The sequence below is a fragment of the Lissotriton helveticus genome, chromosome 5_1 (genome assembly GCF_964261635.1).
Source record: "Lissotriton helveticus chromosome 5_1, aLisHel1.1, whole genome shotgun sequence".
In the NCBI taxonomy this organism is placed as follows: Eukaryota; Metazoa; Chordata; class Amphibia; order Caudata; family Salamandridae; genus Lissotriton; species Lissotriton helveticus.
In genome coordinates, this window is record NC_136065.1 from 1711068502 (window position 1) to 1711078644 (window position 10143).

Below are 10143 nucleotides of genomic sequence, written 5' to 3' on the forward strand. Positions count from 1 at the left end.
AGCACTTTAAGGTTCAGTAGAACCTTAGTCTATGGTCAATTTCGGACAGAGTGCTCCGCAGCGCTCTGTATCTTCAGTCACCTATTGAGTACGATGGGTCAGTGACAGGTCAGCTAAACCAGACAAGTCGGACGATTTCCCTAGGTGAACCCAGGGTAGATATACAGTTTGGGGACGGTGTACCACCCCCCAATGTTGCAAAGTGCCAGAATCCCTCAATTTGGATTGGTCCTAAGGTAGGATTTGGGTAACACATCAATCATAACACTCTATTTGGATGCTTCATTTACATATCTGGGTACCGCCTAGCGAGATTGGGGTTCCGATGAGAAACTGCAGAGAAATACAATAGAGATTTAACATTGTTTCGGAATAAGGACATGTGATTCCGTCCTGCTAGGGTTGCAGGTCAGTTCTCAGGAGCATCTTGCCCATCACTGCCAACTGGCGGTGTTCCATCAGCCAAGGTTGTCGGTGCCCCAGAAAGTCGCACATGCGTAGAAGGGACCTCCAAGATGGCTTTTGGTGCAGTCAGACCCCCATTCCCCGCGGTACATGAAAAGTAAGCGAAAACAAATTAATACATAGAAATAACATTATGAAAACACATCACAGGGTTTATACTTTCAACTTATCACTAAGAAATATACTTATGCAGTCTAAATGTTAGCTACATATCAACGGACACAAGAGCAGTGGCACGAGCAGTACCACATTATTGGCAAAGCTATGTATTACGCATGCGCATAAATTTCCCTCCAACTCTGCAGACACGTCAGGACACGTGAGTGTGACTGACGCATGCGCAGTAACTAAATACAAGCGGCGGCCATGTTAAATGACTCGAGTGAATTATTTTAGTAAAACACATATGCAAGCATCAAGAAACCTCGTTCAAACATAAAATAACGTTAGTAAAACGTACATGTGATTACCTTGTTACACATAGACGAGGTTCATGACTTCGGCAAGTCGCAAAATATGCGAAGCTTTGCTTCATCAATCCCCTCTTTGATGATATTTACTATCATCACAAAAATTTAATGGAACCAGATGCCAACTTTCTTTCACACTTTATACAACTCTATCTCCTCCAGCAATCGCTCCAGCTTTTCTCTTTCAGTTTTGGTAGGGTGAGAATTCTTCACCTTTTTATAGATCTGATTATTCACCTCTTCTAATTCGAGCTCATCCACACTTCGTTTCACTCCTCTTGCATTCACTTCATGCTTTCTGGTGTGCTTCCGACATTTGCAACAGACAAATATGAAGAATAGGATGAGACCTATAATTCCAATTGGCATCAGTACCTTGAGCAATAAGCCTTTACCTATGCTAGCAAACCAATGACCTACATTTGAGAGACCATCTACCAGTCTCTTCCAGGCACTATCAACCTCGAGTGGTCTGAGTTCCTTTGCCAAATTAGTAATGTTTTTCACATATCTTTTGAGCTGTACACTTTTATCCGGAATATAAGTGCAACAATGTTGCGCCTTCAACATCCGGCAGACTCCGCCCTCTTTCACCAATAAGGTATCAAGAGCAAGTCGATTCTGCAAAACCATTGATCTGATCGCAACCATTTCGGTATTGACCAGCAGAAATCCATGAGCTGTCTCAGTAGACAACACATCCACTATAGTGGACAATTTGCAAATTCTGTGAGTGTTCAGAACCACTCCCACTCCAGGTATCAGTGCACTGAAAATACTACCCATAATTTCACCTATACTTTCTCTTTTACTACGCACTAAGCCATTAGTATTTTCACTGCTTCCAGCAACTCCATTCACATGGTATATTTTCGGGAAGACAATGCCAAAATAGCAGCTTCCATACCAGTGATCCGGCAATTTGAAATAAGCCTTGTCTCCACAAATATAATAAATTCCAGGAAACACAGGCCCTGACCCATTTTTGAAACCCCAACCTCCAATAACCTTGTAATTATGTTCGCATTCACTGGAACCAATGAAAATTTTATTATAATAGCTAGTCTTCTCGCGGTGAAGACATAGCTTGCCTTTCTTTTCAAAATCCAGCAACAGAGCAGGACCCGCCCCACCAGTTGAGGTGCCTTCCATGTTCTCTGCCCATCTTGGCCTTTTCTGACTTTCGTCATTAGCCTTCTTTTGTATTTTAATTCTCCTTTTCTCTGCCATGTTCAGGAACATCTTTTCCTGCTCACGCAAAGAACAAGTCAAGTTATCTCTGTGTGCGTCAGCTATGTCGATATTACCTATAGTCAGAAAGTAGTCTCCCATATATCGTATTACGTCACTTTTGGTATGTACAGGATTCAAGTTCCCATGTATAGGAAGTTCAGAAAAGATCACGTCATTGTTAGAGTAATAGTACTGTAACGGTCCTCTTTTGTAAAATAAACTAGCTAAAATGCTACAGGAGATTCCATATGTCAGCGGCAAGTGATGGTATGTCACGCCTTCAGCTACAGAGGTAGGTAGCTTCATGCAGACATAGCAATCTTCAATTTCCATAGTCTCTACATAGTGCATTAACAAGTTTGCGAAAACATTTAAGTGTGTCCTGTTTTTAATTCCATGATAATGTAGTCCTCCCTCATCTGCTGCTTCTAAGTCTTGTTTTGTTTGTCTCAGTGCTCTCTCATGTCTTGCTACACTCTGTGTTGTCAGCTCTTCACTGTCAGTATTTACAATTTCAGTAGGGACAATATTAGTACCTTTACTTACAGCAAAAGGAATAAAAATTGTTAGTCCTATCCAAACTAATATCAGGACAACTACACTACAGACACATACCTTGCAGCATGTTTTGCAACAGCTGCGACTAGGTCTACCATTCACGTTTGAATCAGACATTTTGGCTCAGAAGAAGTTTTTCGACCCCTCTTTGTGACTTTACACGAGTATCTTACTTTGTGCAAATTCACGGTGGCTCTTCTTCTTCTTGGTCAGAGTACTCAGGGACGGGCTCTCCGTCGCTTACGTCAGTGATATCGAGATCTTCAAGTTCTTCCAACACAAGTGTCCATTCAGGTGACTTGTACTTTTTGTTTTGTCTTTTTATTCGATCACTCCTTCTTTTGAAAGTACCTTCTTGTTGCTCTGCTATGCGAGCACTTCTCCTTTCTTCTGCACGTTTTTCTTCCACCGTCTTTATCCTTAGTCTTAATTTCTTTACGAATCTAGGCTCAAGATGCCTTCTTTTCTTAAGTCTTTTGGTTGGTACTTGAACCTCGTTTCCTTCTCTTGCCCTTTTGTTCTCATTAACTGTTGGCAATTCTGTCTCAGTTTCTTCTTCTTCTATCTGCCTAATTCCAGGGCTAGCATCTGTTTCTTCTGCCTGGGTACTAATCTGGCCTTGTTCAGGTAAATTGTGTGTTTGCTCTTCAAGTGTCTCTGACTCTGTTTCCTGAACACGTTCTTCTAATTCTATCTGATCCTGTTCAAGCACTTCGATCTCTGGACTTTCTTCTGCTCGAACTATTACACTATGTCTAGTCTGTCCCTTCCCGATATCAGGTGTCAGTGGAGGAGTATCAAACACTTGCTCTGTATCCTTTACTTGTTCAGTATCGAGCACTTGTTCTGTATCCTTCACTTGTTCTGTATCAATCACTTGTTCTGTATCAATCACTTGCTCTGTCCCTGTCTGACCTTCTCCTTCCTCAGTTTTGATGTGAATCTCAAGAGTCTGAGGTTCTTCGCCTGTGCCTTGCTTTTCCTCTCTAGTCCACTCTCTACCTTCCCAAAGTCTCTCACTTGTTCGAATGGGGTCTTCGGTGAGATCAATCAAGGGAATCCACTCCTCTGGCCATATACTTGGCAGCTCGTCTTCAGCTACTTCTGGCTCAGCTTCTTGGACCCCTTCAGCAGGCTGGGCTCTTGGTAGTTCGTTATCAACTATTCCTGGGCCAACGTCTGCTGATTCTGTAGCTCGACTGGTACTGGGCTGTACGTCGTCAGCTACTTCTGGTCTGGCTCCTGCAGAGTCCTCTGCTGGACGTCCTTCTGCTTCAGGCACCTCGTCTGGTGGTACCTTCTGGGTGTGGCTGGCGTGTACCCAGCGTGGAACTCCTGCACACTTTACTGCTGTGGTAGTTACCAGGATCACCTGACGTTTTTCTCCCCACCTTGGCTCCAGGCAGCTCTTCCGAGTATGCTTCTTTATCTTCACCCAGTCCCCCGGGACCAGTTTGTGGAGAGGAGTCGTTGGATTGAGGATGGCGTCTTCTCCGATCTGGCGAGAGATAGAACGCACTTGGTCACCCAATCTCTTGCAGTATTCAAGCACCAAATCATCAGTAATACTCAACAGTTTGCTTCCTGGCACCCATGCTTGTCTCATCACTCTTCCCATAATGATTTCATGGGGACTTAGGCCTGTTTTGCGATCAGGAACACTTCTCAGTCCCATCAGGACCAGAGGCAGGGCCTTCACCCAGGTCAATTTAGATGCATCACACAGTTTTGCTAGTCTGTTTTTGATAGTTCCATTTATTTGTTCCACTACTCCAGAAGCCTCTGGACGGTAGGCACAGTGAAGCTTTTGTGAAATTCCAAAGGCCTTACAGAGTTCGTCGATCACTTCATTATGAAAATGTGAGCCTTGATCTGATTCAATAGTGACTGGAACCCCGAACCTAGGTATCAGTTCTTTTAATAAACACTTAGCTACTGTTTTTGCGTCATTTTGGGGAGTAGGGAAAGCTTCCACCCACTTTGAAAATAAACAGACCATGACAAGGACATATCGCTTCCCTTCACAACGGGGCATGGTGATGAAATCAACCTGTATTCTCACAAAGGGACCCCCTGACCTCCCAATTTTTCCCAGTTCAACCACAGTCTTCTTCCCTGGGTTCATCTTTTGACATGACAGGCACCTCTGGCAGAGGGACTCTGCTACTTTCCTGAACTTTTTACTGTACCAAGTCTGTTGGAACACTAAAATCATGGCGTCCCTACCAATGTGTGATCCTTCATGTATCAATTTCGCCATTGTGCTAAGTAAGTGTCTAGGTAACACAGGCATACCAGTTGGGCCCAAAATGACACCATCCACACGTCTTGGTCGACACCCATCTTCCTTCCACTTCTCTCTTTCTTGCCAAGGTGCCGACTGCTGCCACTCTTTCACTTCATCCCATGTAGGCACTTCTTCAAACACCTGAAGCTGGCAGCTGGTTCCTGGCCCCCCTCGTTTTGGATTTACGATATACCGATCTCTGGCGCACCATTGGGCCACTCGATCAGCATAATCGTTTCCCAGTGATACAGTGTCCATGCTCTTCTTATGAGCAACACATTTTACCATTGCCAGTTCCTTTGGTAACTGGATTGCCTCTAAAAGGTCCTGAACAACTTTTCCATTTCGAATAGGGGTACCTGATGAAGTCAGGAACTCCCTCTGTAGCCACAACTGGCCAAAGTCATGCACAACCCCATAACAGTACTGACTGTCAGTATACACTGTTATGCGTAAGTTCTTCCCAATTTGGCAGGCTTTTATCATAGCGATCAATTCGGCTACTTGTGCAGACTTTATGTGATATAGATAACCTGCTTCTTCAATTTTGTCTAAGGAGACTGCCTTAGACATGAACCATCCACAAATAGTTCCTTATCATGCACAGGCAAGGGCGTCTCTTTTATGTCCGGGCGTGGCTTGGTGTTGAATTCTGTTAAATCAATGCAATCATGTTCATCATCCACACCCCCTTCCATATCCTTTGGGTCGGGAAGTAAGGTGGCTGGGTTCAGAATACTGCACCTAACAATGTTTACATTTGCAGCACCCACAAGAATCCTCTCGTATTTAGTCAGCCGACTAGGGGTGAGATACTGAGTTTTTGTTCTGGTCAACAAAATTACCACTCCATGTGGAACATACACAGTTACCGGATGTCTCATGACAATTGACTCACTTTGCTCTAAACTTGCACAGGTAGCAGCTACTGCTTTCAGACAGCCTGGTAATCCAGCAGCCACTAGATCCAGGGTGGCAGAGAAATATGCCACAGGCCTTCTCGTTGTACCATGATCTTGTGTCAGGACTGACAACGCACAATTATCACGAGTGTCACAGAATAGGGCAAATTCTTTGGAATAGTCTGGCATTCCCAATGCAGGGGCTGTACACAGACAGTCTCGCAGTTTGGTGAAGGCTGTTAAGCTTTCATCATCCCATTCTACAACATCTGGTGTTCCTCTCTTGGTCATTTTTATCAAGGCCCTAGCTAGGACTGCAAATCCCAGAATCCACTGCCTGCAGTATCCTATCACACCCAGGAACATTCTGATCTCTTTCTGAGTACGGGGTAACTGCATCTTTTGAATTATTCTCACTCTTTCCGATGTCACTTTTCTGACCCCTTTTTCTATCTGGTGCCCCAGATATTTCACTGATTTTGCACAGAACTGTAATTTGTCAGGGGCCACTTTATGTCCCTTCTCACTCAGGTGATTGAGGAGGGCAATGGTGTCAATCACACAATCCCTATGACTTTTAGACGCCACCAAGAGGTCGTCTATGTATTGCACTAAGACAGAGTTTCCAGGTAAGACCAAAGTTTCCAAACATTTTTTCAAGATCTGATTAAAGATAGAGGGGCTCTCTGTGTACCCTTGAGGGACCCGGTTCCAGCAATACACGTGACCATTGAAGACAAATGAGAAAAGAAATTTGCTATCTGGATGCAAGGGAATGGAAAAGAATGCATGACACAGGTCTATCACAGTGAACCACTCAGCATCCCAGGGAATCTGATACAGAATCACTGCTGGGTTCGGGACAATAGGGCAACAGGGGACCACTATCTTGTTGACTTTTCGCAGGTCCTGCACTACCCTGTACTTGCCACTAGGCTTCTTAATGCCCATAATCGGGGAGTTACATGGGCTACTCATTACTTCCTGTATGATGTTTCCTTCTAGCAATTTCTGTATTTCCAGAGTAACACCAGCTTTCACTTCTGCATTCATTCTGTAGGGTTCAGTATTGGGGTATACTGCATTGTCCTTGATTGCTATCTGTATGGGGTCCACATTTTTCACTAACCCTACATCTTTCCCAGTAAAGTCCCATACCTCTGGCTTCACTGCTTCTTGGAGTTCTTTGGGCAAATCCTGCATGGTCATTCGTTTAATTTCCGAGTCAGGTCTGACTAACATTAATTTATAAATGCCGTCTTCATCTGGGGTCTGAATTTCAACACCCTTTGGGGTGCAAAAGATGGTACAGTTCATTTTGCACAGCAAATCACGTCCCAGTAAGTTCACTGGACTGGTGTTGCAAACGACAAATCTATGCATTTCCTTAAAGTTTCCAATTGAGATCTCCATGGGCTTGGTAACAGGAGTACTAATCAATTGATTAGATACACCTACTACTTGGATGGCTTCTCCCGAGAGGGGTAGGTTTGGAACGTCCACTGTTCTCACAGTAGAACGGGTAGCGCCAGTGTCCAACAGAAAGGTGACATCATTTCCGTCAACCTTTCCTTCAATGTATGGTCCGGACTGGTCTACCGGCAAGGAGGCGCCAAGTACGCACTCCTCGTCCTCCCCTCTCAGGCCCCGTCAGTACTGGTCATCACAAAGGAAGGTATCATTCAATAGATACTGCGAAGTTGCTGCATTTCGGTTCTCATTGCTCTCCCAGACTTCTATCTCATCCCCCTCGGTTTGTTTTTCCTTGTATACTTGCTTTGGTGCTCGGGGCACCTGAACTGTTTTTACCTGTGGTTGAGTCTTTCTTGGTCTTTCTTTCTGCGTCTGTGGAGTTAAATCAGGTGTTTTGGGGTTATCATCCGGCAAGTAAGGACACTTGTTACGCCAGTGTCCAATTTCGCCGCACTGATGGCAGGGAAATTTCTTCATAGCCTCCTCCCTACTCATTTTGGGCCGGGGCTTACCTCCTCCCCCACTCCCAGGACTTTGGTTCTGACTGTTTTTGACCATGTTACTCAATTGTTTTTCCTGCTGTTCTGCGAGCTTCACCTGAGCCCACATGACCTTCTCCTTGAGAGCCTTTTTCTTTTCTGCCATCTCGTCCTCGCAGTACTTTGCGTACCGCAGGACCTCATCTACCTTTTTGGTATGCCAACAGATTTTATTATCCTTTATCCACTGACAAATTTCTGGTCTTAAACCATTTACAAACCTGTAAATGAAATGCGTCATATCCTTCATCTCGATGTTATCTATACCACTGTATGTCTTAAACACCTGCAACAGCCTTTCATAATAGGAGTGCACTGTCTCCTCTCTTTCCTGCGTTGTTCTATCTATCCTGGTCCAATCAGTTTCCTTTGCTGGCACCTTATTTTTCAAATGCTGAATCACTTGTTCATATTTTTTCCTCACTTCAATTGACGGCTCCCCTGTGCTAGAGTCCCTCGGGTACTCCTCACTAGGCCAGCCTATCGCTATTTTACACTCGGTCCACAGATCGACCGGGACCACAATGTCGAAAAACCCATCCAGGTCTTTCCACAGGCATTTTTGCACCTTTACGAACCTTTCCACTTGCCGGTACCAGTCAACTGGCTTTTCGCGCAACTTCGGGAAATCGTTAGTAAAGGACACAATATCCTGTCTGGACCATGGAACGTGCACATACCTCCCACCTGGCACTTCACGCATGGGACATAATGTTTCGGGCTTGTCTACTTCTCTCAAAGGGAACTCAGGGGTAGCTTGTCTGGATCGAGCCTCATCTTTCTTACGTGCCCACCTGCTTCTCCATTTTTCCACGTCTCCCCATTTCTGCAAAACTGCAATCAACTCTTTAATCTGCACCTTCTTCCCTGATACATTCAGGTTCTCTAAATCCTTGTCTGAGAATTCAGCTCTGTAAGGTTTTTGTAAGGGCTTAGATCTTGAAATATCTACCCCCATACTAGCTGCGGTGTCTGTCAGCTTTTCGTGGAGCACCCTGGTACTTCTGGTAAGGCTTTTACACATGAACAGCAATTCTTCTTCAGAATAGGTGTTTAATCTGTCTAACCCCACATTTCCTGCCATCAATTCCTCTATTTCTACCCTCAGCTTGTAGAGGTCTAAAGGTTTCGTTTGCGGACCCTGTTTTTCTAATTCACGACTCCAATTTTCAATTTCTTCCGGGGTTACCAAAGAAACACTCCTAGTACCTGTTGCTGATTCTAATTTAATTTCTTTCGTATCAAAAGGATTATGCCTCTTTTGCACTCCCTTCCCGGTCTGTTTGTTTGGCAGGTCCAAGAACACAACTTCGGACTCGCACTCACTGGACTGATCGTCTATTAATAGGGGCTCTTGCCTCGGCGTGGCCATTATCGGGTTCATAACTGGAGGGTTCAGACCTCCTTGATTATTCCCGTACAACGGAACTACGGGTCCGATTGTTACCGGAATAGTCAAAGCTTCAGGACTGGTATTTAACTGGGAGATCTTCTGAATTATTTCTGTCCTCTGTCTAGCTATGGCCTCTTGCTCCCTTTCATCTAATACTCTTCCTAAGGTTCGGTCAGGTATCATCTGTGGGGTCAGGTGAGGCGTAAAACTTGGGGCAGTAGGATGCGTTTCACTTGGTCCCCCACCATAATTCGGTTTTGGGAACAAGGTTCCTGTGCCAAATGACCTGCGCTCCTCCCCATATGGAGGCTGCAAAAAGGGCATTCCTGAACTTAATGGCTTTTCTTCGTTTTCATAAAGAGGTCCGGGGAAAAAGGCTCTTTCACGGGAATATTTTTCCTCCGAGCTCACGGGCACACTAGGATATATATCTCGTACCTCCGCGGGTCCGGGATTCTCAAAATAGGGCAACACTTGACCACCTCCCCCCCTACCTAGGGATCTGTCCTCCTCTTTAATAGATGGACGCTGGGGATTCTCTCCTGCACTGGAAGGTCGGGCTCCCTCATTATAAGGGGGCGGACTTCTCGTAAAGATGTCATCTAACAATTCATCGTCTGACTCCCCAAGGGCCCCCCAATGCTTACTCTTTTCTGTCCTTTTCTCTCCCCCAGAAGGGTTACCTGCTGGCATCATGGGAAACAGACCCTCAACAATCATGCTCTGCCTCCACTGTTTCATTCTTTTATCCCTGGTCTCTTGTTTCAGCCTGGGGTACCACTTAGTCAGACCTTTGTCCATTCGGGGTTTCTCTCTTTCAAAA